The sequence below is a fragment of the Orcinus orca genome, chromosome 1, assembly GCF_937001465.1.
Source record: "Orcinus orca chromosome 1, mOrcOrc1.1, whole genome shotgun sequence".
Classification (NCBI taxonomy): Eukaryota; Metazoa; Chordata; class Mammalia; order Artiodactyla; family Delphinidae; genus Orcinus; species Orcinus orca.
This window is the reverse complement of record NC_064559.1, coordinates 110442309-110456875: the sequence shown is the minus strand read 5'-3', so window position 1 is coordinate 110456875 and position 14567 is coordinate 110442309. Positions and strand designations below refer to the sequence as shown.

General features: G+C 48.7%; 1 protein-coding gene across 2 annotated transcripts in view; it reads left to right on the top strand.

Annotated features, from left to right (window-relative positions):
* Positions 1–13004, top strand: part of MAB21L3 (mab-21 like 3) — a 47035-nt gene extending 34031 nt beyond the window's left edge. The window contains exons 7-8 of one of the 2 annotated variants that reach the window (XR_004485530.2): positions 10086–10159; positions 12866–13004. The gene's annotated coding sequence lies outside the window, so the exon portion shown is untranslated. Of the gene's footprint in view, positions 1–2281; positions 8763–10085; positions 10160–12865 lie in introns of those variants that run through there. The other variant, XR_004485531.2, reaches the window with a different exon arrangement.
* The last annotated feature ends 1563 nt before the right edge of the window (positions 13005–14567 follow it).

Genomic DNA, 14567 nt, shown 5'->3' with positions numbered 1-14567 from the left:
TGCTCCCTGGGCCCCTCTTTGCAGTGGGGAGTGTTTATTGCACGAGGAGAGGCATGGCCACTCCAGCACAGACCTATCTGTGCCGCTGTAGGTCGCTCGCCCGCCTTCCCTGCAAGGTTGAAGCGGCCACGGGAGAGGGAAGAAAGTTGCCGCGCTCCTGTGGTCCCCTTTTCCTTAGATAATGCCTGTAGGAAAACGCGAGGGAAAAGTAGAAGCCCAGAGGCGTCCCGGTAGGAGGGTTGAGGAGAGGGTGAATGTTCCAGGATCGGAAAGGAAAGGACGTCCAACAAGGCATGTGGACACTTCCATTGTGCCGGGCACATTTGCTGAGTGTTTTATGCTTTCTCTCATTTAATCCCCTCAATAGCTCTTTGAGGTAGGTAGGCATCATCAACTCATTTTGCTGATGAGCTGAATGGAGGCTGAGGGAGTAAGAGAAATTCCCCCAAGGTCACCCTGCTGGAGGTGAACAGGGCCATGTTTTGTGCACTTGGCCTAATGAATTTCTCACAGTGTAGGTGACAGTAGAGACACGTGGAGCAAAGCAGACTAGGACCTGGGTTCCAAGGGGAAGGCTCTGCCCTTCCAGCTGGCTCTGCAGCCAAACCAGCCTGCAGGAACCAAGGGAGAGGGGCCTGGCAGGAAGGGACCCACACCCTCTGCTCTGGACATAGGACATTCCTCACATGGACAGGGTTCAAGGTCCTCAGGGAAGGGGGGATGGGTGGAGCACATGGCATGAGGATGGGAGAGAGAGAGAGAGCTGTTCTTACAATTTTGCCCTGGGCTAAAATTTTCTAAACAGCACCTTTGAACGCTATAAAAAAATCCTCAAAACTCACTTTCGCAGGAGTTAATCATTCACTCTCTCCACAGGCCAGATGATCTTTGCCATGTGGTTGGGCTTTTGTTTGCTTTTCTTAAAAATCCTGGAGTTTGTAATTGGACCAATGTCCTTTCAGTGAGGAAGAAAGGAATTTGGGGTTCAGGACAGAGCTTGGTTTTCTTCCTTGCCCTCCATCTCCCAGGAGTTTGGAAACATTTTCTCAGTGAGAGGTTATGAATTCAGGACTCAGAATAAGTTGATCATCTATAGCTGTGGCCCTGGGGGGAGGGGGCAGTGCTATATGTAGGAGACAAAGCACCAAAAACAAAAAACAAATAAAATCCAAGTCACCACCCATCCTGCACCTGATTCCTTTAGGAGCTTGCTCTCATCTGGGTGGCAGCTACGTTTACCAACAGAGATCATTTCCTTACTACGTACCCTAATCAGCTTTGCACTTAGAGAGATGCAAGCTAGGGACTGTTCTATTTTAACATTTCAATCACCTTAAAGTTCATTGACCTCCTGTAAGAATTCGGTAGGCAGATTGGCTGTGTGACCTTGGGCAAGTCACCCAACCCCTCTAGACCTCAGATTCCCCTCCTGTACAGAGGAGGAGTGAGCTCCAACGTCCCTTCCAAGGCCAGTGCTCTGCAGCCCGTAATCCTGCCGGCTGCCGTCAAAGGCTCCCCCAGCTCTGTTCCGTTGACTATTTTTGGCTCAGTGATTAGAGGGCTTGTCGGCTATACCCATATCTCTAACATTCTGACAGCTGACTGGACATTCTCACTAGACATCCCAGTGGGCCCTCCATCTTCAGATGCCCCAAGCAGACACGTCCCTCCCTTCTGCCCCTCTTCTCAGCCTAACTCCTCTGACTTCCCCTTTTCTCTTCCCGGCCCGGGAGCTGGGCACCTCAAAACCATCTTTGCAAACTTGCTGTCCTTCAGCCTCCATAATTCCTTCAGTTGCTGAGACCTGAACAGGCTGTCTTATGTGACGTGCCCCTCTTCTGCATAGTCTCACGACTTCTACCCAGTTCAGGCCCTTGTTACCTGTCACAGGAGCTCTCACTACTGCCCTCGCACCCTCAACAGCCCCTCTGCTTTCACTCTCTTTCACTTTCACTCCACCCATAGGAAGTGTCACTACTGGATCACCACACTAATCTCCGGCTCTAGCCAGCCTCTCCCCACTACAGACACTTGAATGGTTTCCTGTGGCCAAATGAACAAACTACCATCTGCCCCCCACCATGTAGGCCCAACCTAATGCCCCCTTCGCACGCCCCCTTTGCTTCAGCCAAACTTCGCGTCCCTCACTCAGCCTACTGTTCATCGTCCCCACGCTCTTCCTGTTCTGTCTGGAACACAGACAACTCCTGTACCTGCCTATAAAAACGACCTCTTCATCAAGGCCCAGTGCAAATGCTATGTTTTCCTTGAAACTTTCTAGGAGGCCCCCATGAAGGATCAATTTCTCCTGGATTCATTCAGTCAGCAAGTATTTACTGAGGATCAACTGTGCCCCAAGTTCTGTTCTGGGCACTGAGAATTTGGGGGCGAATGAGGTAGGTGAGTTTCTGCTCCCAGGGAGCTTACTGTTGAGGGTGACAGAACACACACAAGCAAACAGACAAGAAAATGATCGATTCTAATAAGTACGGTGGGGGAACTCTTGGAGTCACCGGCCCTGATTACAGTCTACTTGTAACGTGCTTAGTTGTCATCAAACACTACCTGGTAAACCCTCTGAAGGAAGAATCTGAGTCTCACTTCTCTTTGGAACTTCCAGGATGCCAACATCATCCCTTCTGTGTAGTGGCCCCTCAGTGTGTGTTTGTGAAAGGAAGGAAAGAAGGAAGGAAGGACAGGAAGAAAGGAAGGGAGGAAAGAAGACAGGGATTTGGAAAACATTGAACAAATACGCCTAGCCAGCAGTGGAGCTGTATTTGTTAAATTCACAGTATGTTCTTATCTTGCATTTGTCATCTTTGCAATCCCTAGAGATGGCTTTCGCTGAGAGAACCTAACTCCAGGTAGGAGAGGCGACATAGGGCAGGGCAAGGGTGCTGTACAAACCCAGGATTTCGTCCCTGCCTCACCACGTGACTCTGGAGAGTTTTGAGCAAGTTCCTTAATCCCGCGGACCCTTAGCTTCCTCAAAAGGGGATCATAAAACCTGCCTCACAGAAATGGAAAATCAAATAAGGCAGCATGTGAGAAATTGCTTCTTAAACTAAAGTACCCCATAATCTTGAAATTAATTCAGGATTATTCTAGGGCCTTGTACTGGCTTTCTTTGCAGAACACTAAGGCAGGCTATCTGCCCCCCAAAGAAGAAAGCTTCTGGATATAGGGATATTTTAAAATATTATTTCTAAATCTACCTTTTTTTTTTTTTTTTTTTCCGACCCCACCTTGCGGGATCAACTTAGTTCCCCAGTCAGAGATTGAACCCAGGCCCTCAGCAGTAAAAGTGCAGAGTCCTAACCACTGAGCGCCAGGCAATCCCCTAAATCTACCATTCTTGATTCTTAAGGAAGAAAGAGTCCTGGGTTCCCAGGATAACCTCAGGCTGCCTGAGAAGCAATTGGGTTCTCTCTTACTCGTCCTTAAAACATGTCCTCCCAGGGTTGTGCCTCCTCCAGCCATTAGGATTTGTTGCTTCAAGCACGGGTGCCACACAATTGGCTTCCCTAAAAAGCATGTCCCCGTGCCTCATGCTCCCAAAAAACAAGGGGAAGTCATCTCTTGCCCTTTGCTGTGATTTGCTAGTGCTGGTATATGAAATATGGCTTGCCCGTACCCTCTGCTCACAAAGCACAGGTTACAAAGACCCTGCAAACTTCTCCCTTAGCCCACTGCTCCCTTCCAACATAGCCTCAGACTCAGTTTTACATCTTCTGTGCCTTCCAGAATGCTCTCATCCCTGCAGTCCCCATGCCAGACTTAACTCCCGTGAGGTTGGAATGGTGGGGAATGACTCAGCCTCGGGATGCTGGCAGAATCAAGCCTGATGTACTGTATCACTCCAGCAAGATGTGATTTCAATAGGGTGACCACTGGTAAATAAACCGGCCCCTTGCTTGTCCAGAGTTTCCTGATGGGTTCTAGCATTTTGGCAAAATTTCCTGCAGAGCCTTGAGCTGTGATTCCATTTTAAAATTAAGTCCTTTGAAAATGGCTTTTGGCCAGTAAGATCTACTTCTCTGATGAAGAAGGGATATATGCAATTACTTGTATCAAATACCTCTCTTGATATTTGATAAATACTAATTGAATTGAAAGAAGGGGAGAGATATACAAAAAAAAAAAATACAATCGCTCGTTAGCACGCTTCTCATTGGTGTGTTTCTGGCACATAACCCACTCCTCTCGGACCACCTCCATCAACAGGACCCCAGGGGGTGTGCCTCCCCAGGTCCTGCTCTCTCCTCTGCCCTTAACTCACATGCTTTTTGAGGAGGGTGGGGGTGAGGAGTAGAGGGAGGATCTCTAAGAGAAGGGGTTTAATGAAGTTGCAGGGAATTAGAGAAAATATTGGTAGGATGGAATACCGTGGCAATCTTCATTCTCGCTCCTCCACTCACACCTCCCGCTGCTTCCTTGGAACATGGTAGAATACCTTACCCTCACTGTAGGAAAGAAAATCATAAGATGAAAAGAAACCGCATGGAGAGCAGGCATTTAAAGAGTGGAAGGCTTCTCTGTTGCAGGTGCACTCTCAGGGGGATGGAGTTACCTGTCGTGGCCGGGAGCTAGACCACAGCTTCCCTGCGCTGTGAGCTCCCAACCCCTTCTCCAGTGAGGTCCCAGCTGCCACTGCCCTTGAGCAGGATTGCTCCTGGATTCGCTTTCTATCCAGGGGACAAGGAATTTCACTGCCATCACCATCGGGTGGTACAAGCACAGAGCCAGGGGAGTGCTAGTGGGAATCTGGGCTTATAAGACCTTCCACTGAGGGTCTGCGCCTGTAGCTTGACTCTCCTCATTAACACACAGGAGGACATTTCACCTAAGACTCAGATTCCCCGTCTGCAAAAATGAGACCAGTAATACATACCTCATACGACTGTAGTTGAAGGGATTTTGTGAAATGTGTTTGAAAGCACACTTTGTATCAAAAGATAAACCATAATGGAAAAGAATATAAAAAAAGAACGTCTCTATGTGTATAACTGAGTCACTTTGCTGTACAGGAGAGATTGCCACAGCATTGTAAATCAACTCTACTTCAACAAAACAAAGTATAATACAAATGCTAGTTACCATTGTCACAAAGATAACATACACACACACCACACAATTTTTTAAACTTTACTGTAGAAATTAACATACCGTAAAATTGGTTTGTGTGTGTGTGTGTGTGTGTGTACATTTCTATGACTTGCGATACATTTATAGATTTGTGTAACCATCACCACAGTGAGAATATAGAAGAATATCATTGCCTCATTCATTCACTGAAGGACATTTAGTCGTGCTGTGTTATTATTGTACTACATCGCTGGATTCAAGTTGCTAATATTTTGTTGAGAATTTTACATCTTTGTTCATGAGAGATATGGATCTGAAGTTTTATTTTCTTGTAATGTCTTCATCTGGTTTCAGTATCAGTGTTAATTTTGGCCCCATCAAATAAGCGGGGAAGTGTTTCTTCCTCTTCTCTTTGCCCTTATTTCTTCTTGAAATGTTGGTTATAATTTACCAGTGAGACCATCTGGGCCTGGAGATTTCTGTTTTCTTTTTTCTTTTTGGCCACACTGCGCAGCATGCAGGATCTTGTTCCCCCACCAGGGATCGAACCCGCGCCCCCTGCAGTGGAAACACGGAGTCTTAACCACTGGACTGCCAGGGAAGTCTCAAGATTTCTTCTTCAAACTTTTTTTTTTAATTAATTAATTAATTAATTTATGGCTGCATTGGGTCTTCGTTGCTGCGCGTGGGCTTTCTCTAGTTGCGGCGAGCAGGGGCTACTCTTCGTTGTGGTGTGCAGGCTTCTCATTGCGGTGGCTTCTCTTGCTGCGGAGCATGGGCTCTAGGCGCGCGGGCTTCAGTAGTTGTGGCATGTGGGCTCAGTAGTTGTGGCTCACGGGCTCTAGAGCGCAGGCTCAGTAGTTGTGGCACAGGGGCTTAGTTGCTCTGAGGCATGTGGGATCTCCCCGGACCAGGGCTCAAACCCATGTCCCCTGCATTGGCAGGCGGATTCTTTACCACTGAGCCACCAGAGAAATCCATGGCAGGTGGATTCTTAACCACTGCGCCCCCCGGGAAGTCCCCTCAAATGGTTTTAAAACTATTGGTTCAATGTCTTTAGTCATTATAGGACTATTCAGATTATCTATTTCATCATGACTGAACTGATAGTTTGTGGTTTCTGAGAAATTGGTCCAAGTCACCTAAATTGTCAGACTTGTGTGTGTAGAGTTGTTCATAGTACTTCCCTTATTATCTCTTTAATGTCTACAGGGTCTATAGTGATATCTCTCTTTTATTCCTGATGTTGGTAATTTGTGTCTTCTGTCCTTTTTAAACTAGACGTTTATCAATTTTATTGATCTTTTCCAAGAACCATCTTTTGGTTTCACTGATTTTTCCCTATTGTTTTTCTGTTTTCATCTTTATTGATATCTGCTCTTTTTGTTTGTTTGTTTTTGAAGCATCTCTTTTTTAAAAAAATTATTTTATTTATTTATTTTTGGCTGTGTTGGGTCTTTGTTGCTGTGCGCGGGCTTTCTCTAGTTGCAGCTAGGGGGGGCTACTCTTTGTTGCAGTGTGCAGGCTTCTCATTGCGGTGGCTTCTCTTGTTGCGGAGCACAGGCTCTAGGCACACGGGCTTCAGTAGTTGTGGCATGTGGGCTCAGTAGTTGTGGCATGCGGGCTTCAGTAGTTGCAGCTCACAGGCTCTAGAGCACAGGCTCAGTAGTTGTGGCGCACGGGTTTAGTTGCTCCACGGCATGTGGGATCTTCCCGGACCAGGGCTCCAACCCGTGTCCCCTGCATTGGCAGGCGGATTCTTAACCACTGTGCCACCAGGAAAGCCCTGATATCTGCTCTTATTTTGTTATTTCCTTCTTTCGGCTTGCTTTGGATTGATTTTGCTCTTCTTGGTCTAGTTTCCTAAGGTATAAGCTTGGATGATTGATTTGTTATCTTTCTTCTTTTCTACTATAAGCATTTAATCCCATAAGTTTCCCTCTAAGCACTGCTGTAAGTACATCCCATAAATTTTGATATGTTATATTTTCATTTTCATTTGGCTCAAAATATTTTCTAATTTTCCTTGAGACTTCCTCTCTGACTAATGGATTATTTTTAAGTGTTTTATTTAATTTCCAAGAGTGTAGAGATTTTCTCACATATGCTTCTATGACCATTAAACCTAGGAATACTGCAGAAATCTTAAAAAGCCGTTAGTTTTTGTGTGTGTGTGTGTGGTACGCGGGCCTCTCACTGTTGTGGCCCCTCCCGTTGCGGAGCACAGGCTCCGGACGCGCAGGCTCAGCGGCCATGGCTCACGGGCCCAGCCGCTCCGCGGCATGTGGGATCCTCCCGGACCGGGGCACGAATCTGCGTCCCCTGCATCAGCAGGCGGACTCGCAACCACTGCTGCACCAGGGAAGCCCCAAAAGCCGTTAGTTTTAAAACTCAATAACTTATTGAACACCTCCTGTGTGCAAGGCACTAGGCTAGGTACTGTTTTGGGTCCAAGGCTGCATGAGATTTAATTCCAGCCTTCAAGGAATTGACTGTCTAGGAGGGAAGCCAAGACTTTGGCAAATAAGTGGGATGCATGGTGGTCGGTGATACATGCTTCTGCGTGATGCAGAGCAGCACGGCAGTGGGGGTCTCTTCCAGCTGAGGTGGTCAAGGTCAAGAGTGTGAGGTGGACCTTGAAAATGGGTACGATTTCTACAGTGATGGTCTTAGGGAAGGCCATTTCTAGTTAGACAGAACTTTGCTTGGCAGTGGCAGTAGCTCCTGCCCTGTGGGCACCTCTACTCCCGTGCCCAACTGAGCCTGCTGCCACTTGGCACACTTGACCTGCTCAGTCCACACGTGTCTGGGGAATGGACTCGTGAGACTCACTAGACTGAGGGTCTTCTAAAGGTTGGAGGCAGCTCCCAGCGCCTTTAGAGAAAGGGGTATTGTTGTGTGTTTTCTGGGCCAGCAGAGGTAAAGGTGGGGGTGATAAAAATAAAAACGAAGATCAAAAGAGTATTCTACCTCCATCCTGCAAACTCACAGACAGAGCTGGTCCTTCAGCTTTGTCAGAAATTGAGTTAAGGACGTGGAAGTCAAGGACTCGAGACAATCGAGCGACTCATTGGCAGACCCTGGAACACGCTGCCAGGTTGTGACCGTGAGTCAGATTACCTTTGGGATTCTGGCCTCTCTGGCCCACAGAAGCCAGGAAATGCTGGAGTCGCTGAAGCCAGAGAAGAGTAGAATGACAAGGGGTGGGAAAGAAAACATTTGTTTCAGGCCGGAGGTCTCCAGCTCATTGAAGAAACAGAGGGGAAAATGTGAGGTGAAAATAGCTCCCATCCCTTCCAGACACCTGAGAGGTCAACCAACAAGAAAGACTTCTGGAGAAACTGAGAATTAACAGCCATAAGTCCTCATAACCACGTCTTTTTCATTCTTCCTGAAGTTTCCAGTCATATTTCACTTCCTTTCCCATTTTTCTTTAAAAGATGATTCGCAGGGTCTGCTTTCAGCACATAAAAACAAAACAAAACCAAGGTTTCTGAAAATTTGGAATTTGCATTTTTTCCATCAATTTATTTTGCACTTGCATATTTTGTTTTTACTGAAGAATGACTGTACATGTGTTGGTGATTTAACAAGAAGGAAATACTTGTTTTAAGTCTTCTAGCAAAGACTAAAATAACTAGATTTAATTTTATTAAAAAAATTGTTTTTAAAGAAAATGGTTCATTTCTCATTGAATTTCTGTAGGCAAGTTACTTAAACTCTGTCAGTCTCAGTCTCCTTATCTGTAAAACAGAGATAATAAAACCTACCTCATGGGGTTGCCGTGACGTGGGGGAAGATAAGATAGCAATCTTAAGAGCACCTTGCACTGCTGAGCAAGTGCAGAACCAAGGTATGGATATGAACTGCATGAATAAATCAATGACAGAGTAAATCACCCCAACGCCTTATGACGTCCTATCTTGGAACTTCCATATAATGCTATAAAATTGGAACTAATCGTGGTGCCTTGGTATCTGGCCCCCAGATGAAAGGTCGACATGACCTGTTTTCTTGTGCAAACTACTTTGTTTTAAAGAGAGGTAATTCTAAAGCCCCAAGAATTTTTATAAAGAACTAGCTTCTGATTTATGCAAAAACAAGATGTCCTGAGGGGTTTTCTATTTTTTATGGTGCTTTATAGTTCATAAATGACCTTAACATGCCTCGTCTCTTTTGCATTACCAAAATCACCCCCAGAAAAAGGCTGGGAAGGGATCAATCACTTTGGCTTTACAAATTGGGAAGTGAAGACTCCAAGAGAGTAAAGAACTCACCCATGGCTAATAAGGGCTAGAAGTAGTCTCAAACCTAGACTCTTATGCCCAATTCTGTCTCTATGGTCTAGAGGACTATGGTTAAAGCTCTTTAAAAGATGACTGAACCCTTTTGTACTTATTGGTGCATTTTTCTACAGTGCCTACAAGCATCTGAGTCATAGTTTAGACTAATATTTCATTCGTTTTCATGATGACAGTATGTGAGATTTTACCTATATTACTTAGTTTGCAACGTGTGCTTAAACTCCAAGTATATAATGGGATGAAGCGGGGGAGAAAGAGGGAGTCAGGTGGGCTATTCCACAGGCTGCTCTGGGCTTCCCGGATTGACCACTAACCAAGCCTCTGCACTGCATGGTTCCTGCCACTTGGTTGTCCATTTTCAATTCATCTTGCCCACTTGCAGTTTCGTGCCTCCCCAAATTCAACAGGGGACAGGCCTCACAGATGGATCTGGCCTGCTCAGGACAGATTATGACACAGTTTAAGGAATACCTGCGTCCGTTCAGACTCCCCAGGTGATCTTACCGGGATAACCCTGCTCAGGGCAGTCCTCGGAAGACACAGTAAGCTACAGTGGGTCCTGAGGTTGTGCCTGGGATCCCATGAAAAACCCAGGAGTGTCCTCGCCTCAAGGCATACAGTCTCATTTCTCCTGTTTGTACTACCTAAACAATTGGATCTGCGAAGGAATTGATTCTCTAATGCCTTTTCTTTCAGTGAATTCCCAACATTATTTCACGTTACCGGAAGCCGTGAGAAAGAAGCATCAACCGGCCAGCCCGTGTCCCTCGGTGAGTTGCTGTCACATTGCCCAGGACCACCTGAGCGTTGTCAGATGCTTAGCATCCCGGGTGCCTGGGTACCAAGTGTTGCTAACCCCCCTCCCCAGTCACTGTGACAACCAAACACATCCACCCAACCTCCTCCTGCCATTTTGAAATACCCATATGGCCCTCACATGAAAATCACTGAATTAGTTTGACTAGTGATTTTTTTGTTTAGAAATATCTTACCTAATGACAGAGGAGCTGGCAGGCTATGGACCGCAGGCAGAATTTATCCCATGGCCTGCTTTTTTGGGTGACTCTCAAGCTAAGAATGGTTTTCGTATTTTTAAAGAACTGGGAAGAGGAGAGGCAGCAATAGAGTCTGCATGCGGTCTGCAAAGTCTATATTTACTCTTTGGCCCTTTATAGGTAATGCTCACAACTCAACAAGCAATGACCAAGTACCAAGCACGCTGCCAGGCGCTGGTGATCCCATGACGGATAAGACATCATTTTTGACCCGTGTGGGAGAAAATAAATGAGCCTTCACAGCAAATGCAGTGGGGTCATACACACGTTGCTAGGGAAGCACCAATGAGGGTCACCCAGCTCAGCCTTGGGACTGAGGGCGTGCAGATGGGGGAGCCTTCCAAGAGGGGGCAGCAGGTAAAATGAGCCTGGAAAGAGAGGAAGCTGTTAGCCAGGAGAAAGTGGGGGGAGGGTGATGAGGTAGAAAACAGCCTAGACAGACAGAGAGAGAGAGACAGAGGGGCGCAAAAGTTGTGAGCGGGACGTGAGGTAGAGAGTGTCACGGGCTGAAGCTGGAGCGGGGCGCTGAAGTTTGTGCCTCACAGCTAGATGCTGGACTCTACCAGATTCAGATGCTGGCCCCGTCACTTAGGACCTGCGTGGCTTTAAGCAAAGTACTTAACCTTTGGTGCCTCATCTGTAACATGTGGTTGGGAAGAGTACCTGTCCCATGGGGCTGCTGAGAGCATTAGATGAGACCGTACATGCAAGGCATGCAGAACTGTGCCAGCCGATAATGAGCCCTTGGCGAACGGTGGTGATCGTCGTTGTTGCTGAGGTCATTGCTCTTGTTATGCTCTCAGTGATGGGAAGGCACTGAAAAACTGTGAGCACCTACTGTGTACCTGCCTTTACGTGAGTCACCAGGAATACAGTGGTCTTACTTGTCTTATGACACCTGTACGAGACGTAGGCCTCACAGAAATCCAGTCAAAAAGGGTTGTGACTATGGGGCTCCCTGGTGCCAATTGCCGGAGTGTTCAGGAAATGGTGATGATCCAGCCATCCTTTGCTGAAGTTGCTTAGGATCAGCTGCAAGCGTAAGAGTGGGTATCTGAGAGCCCAGGGAGGCAGGTTGGCCAAAAGAAGGGCATTAAGAACTCCTCAAGTCGAAAGCCACGTGCTTCCCACTTTCTCCTAAAAAGAAAATACCGAACACGTTTAATAGTGGAGGAAAGTATCAAGCCTTCATGGTACCAGGCTCACACTTGATCCTGGACAGCTTTTCTTTGCCTCAGTGGCCCTATCAACTCAGCAACTCTCTGAAATTGCTTTGGCCTCATGGAATCCTTCCGTGGGTCTCTGCTTCTTCATACCCTCTCTGCGTGTAGTCCAATCCACAGCCTGGACAGACACGGGAGGCCCTCACCCGTGAGTTGGGCCCACCTGGGTTTCTCCGCCCTGGAAGTGGAGTCCACAACCCAGCCAGGGCTTGCGCTGGACAGAAGGGGAGTCACTTCCTGCCCTCCCTTGTAGAGCATCCCTCTAGCTGCTCTGCTCCTGGGACCTTCTCAGACACAAACTTAGCCTGCAAGAGAGGTGGGGAGGAAGTGCCCATTGGCTGCAGGCAGGTCTGCACCCCGTCAGCTCATTCCTCCTGCTGACAGTGCAGTGGGTTGAGAGAGCTCCCCTCCTTCTGTGGAGCCCTTCCAAGGCCTCTAAGCTGCTGGTGACCTGCAAGTTCAGTTGCCTCTCCGTGTGGGTTGGCCATGTGGCAGCGAACCCGCTGTGGGAGTTCTGAGGATGCAGCCCTCAGGTTGAGTATGGTGGTGGTGGGGTCCCCGGGATGCCCTTAGCCCACGTGCTGCTGTCCCCACTGCAGGAGCAGCCGGAGCTGGTAAGCCGGCAGCCTCCGCCCCGCAGCGCAGGGCCCGCGCTGGTCGGTCTCTGACTATGCAGTCTCTAATGGCTCTGGGTCCCTTTGAGGAGGAGGCATTACCTTTGCTATTATTATCTAATAATGAGGCAGTGTTCCTGTTTTCTGAGGCTTTCTGGTTGAGCACACTGTACTCTGTGAGGAAATACGCTCTTATTTATTTTCTCTCCAGAGTATCAAAGTTGACGGCACAGAGACATAGGTCTGTTGTCAGTTTCAGACCATTTACCTCTCCCGGTCCCACACTCCTCTCCCTGTCGCCTGCCCCTGGGCCTCCAGCCCTCTCACCCATGCACCACCTCTTTAGAGCACTCACAGTGTACAGCACTCAGCACTTTGTTCAAATGTACCCATTTCATTCTTACAGTAACCCTAGGAGGTATTATTATTGTTCTCATTTCACAGCTGAGAAAACCTGAGGCCTGGAGAGGATAAGGCGGTTCAGTAACGTGCACAGGGTCACACAGCTTGTCAGCAGCAGAGCACAGATTCACACCCGGGCCGTCTGACTCCATCATTTGTGCTTTTAACTTCGTGCTATTCAGCCCCCAGGTCTGGTGCTTTTTCTGTGTGGATCTGCATACAGAACAAACTGGAGGTACGTGACAGGTGGCATCCGGGCCAGCGGACACTGTGGAGCCGAGGACACAGTCGATCAGCGCAGACGACCACCCACGTGAGAAGAGGAGCCCTGTGGAAGCCTTAGGCCATTCAAAGTGGATGAAGCTCTCCTTTCTCCCTGAGATGTTCCCAGAGCTTCTCAGGTAACCCCAGCTGCTGTGCCTGACATCCCTGTGGGAAGCCCAGCACCTCCAGAGCAATTCCTGGAATTCTCAAAGCTTCCTAGAACCAGACTTGGTTTGAGTAAATGAGCTACGGACAACTGGGTACTGGACGCCCGGGCTCTGGGACCAGCTGTCCGGGCACGGCCAGCAGTAGGCCACGGGGACCCTGCCCAGGAACACCCAGTGGACACATCTTGGGGTCTGTCATGGTGTACCTCTGGGGCTGGGCCTGTCTGTGTAAACAGACAAAGGTGTATTTCACAAGGGTGTGCTTCACTGGTTGTCCCTTTGTGTCTTTATCTTCCCCCACGTGTGTGTGTGTGTGTGTGGCTTATGTCAAATGTGGGTATGTACCAACATGAGCATAAAGTGTGTCAAAGTCTGTGTGTGGAACAGAGAGGCTGGAGGTATGTAGCTGTGCGTCCACGTGTGTGCGAGGGGGCTGACTCTCCTAGCGGCTCTCAGCACACTCCTAGTGGCTTATAGCCACCTTGGCATTCCTCCTGTGCCGCTCCAAGGCCCCCAGCAATGTTCCAAGACCATCTGGGCCCTGTTTCGCAGAGCAGGCAAGCACTGAGGTGGCTTAGTTCTTTGTTGGCTTCCGCTCCTGTAGGAACAGCCCCTCCAGCTTTCCTCTACTCCCACTGGTTTCTGCTCTCCTCTGCTGCTCTGGCCCCCCCATGTGGACTGCCCCCTGGGCCCCATCAGAGGGAGCTGGCAAACGTTTGGTTTGGAGGCAGCTTTTGAGCTAAAGAAAAGACAGCGCCCAAGAGTCCCCGGCGCCATGGCAGGACCATGTCTGTGAACCTCAGCATTCCACGCTCCATCCCCTTCTGATCTGAGCCTCTTCCCCCAACCCAGGTGGGCACAACTCATGGGGGAGGGCCCTCCCCTCTCCAGTCATTCTGCCTCTGATTGGTTCCAGTGGGGAGCAGCAGGACCCTCCGAGATGCCTCGGGGCTCCTCTCTAGATCTCTGAGAATTGTACTCAAAGCCTCCACGGCGCCCTCAATGCTGGGAGAACTGGGGACTGTCAGGGCTGTGACAACCTGTGACTATTTGGACTTTGATGGAGAGGGAAAGGCGAAGCTGCTGATGGGATGTCAGGAGAGAAGTACCAGTTCAAGAGGCAGATGTGGGAGATGGGTTCTGCAGCCTGGCAGGGAGAGGCAGCTCTTGGCACCGGCTGCCAGAGGGCGGATGCTAAGTCACTCCCTCTGCAGCAGTTCTCCTGCGCGATTTCGTGCGCTCCCTCCTCCTCAGCACCTGTGCCCGGGGCTTCGGGATGTGACCGACCCCACCCCCCACCCCCCGCCCCATGCTCTTTGGCAGTGGGGCTTAGGCAGGGTGCCCGCAGCTGGGGACTCTCTTAGGATGAGGGAAAACAATCAGAAAGCTCTGTGACGTCAGACAAAGTGCTTAAGCCCTCTGTGGCTGTTTTCTAATCTGTAAAGTGGGGATG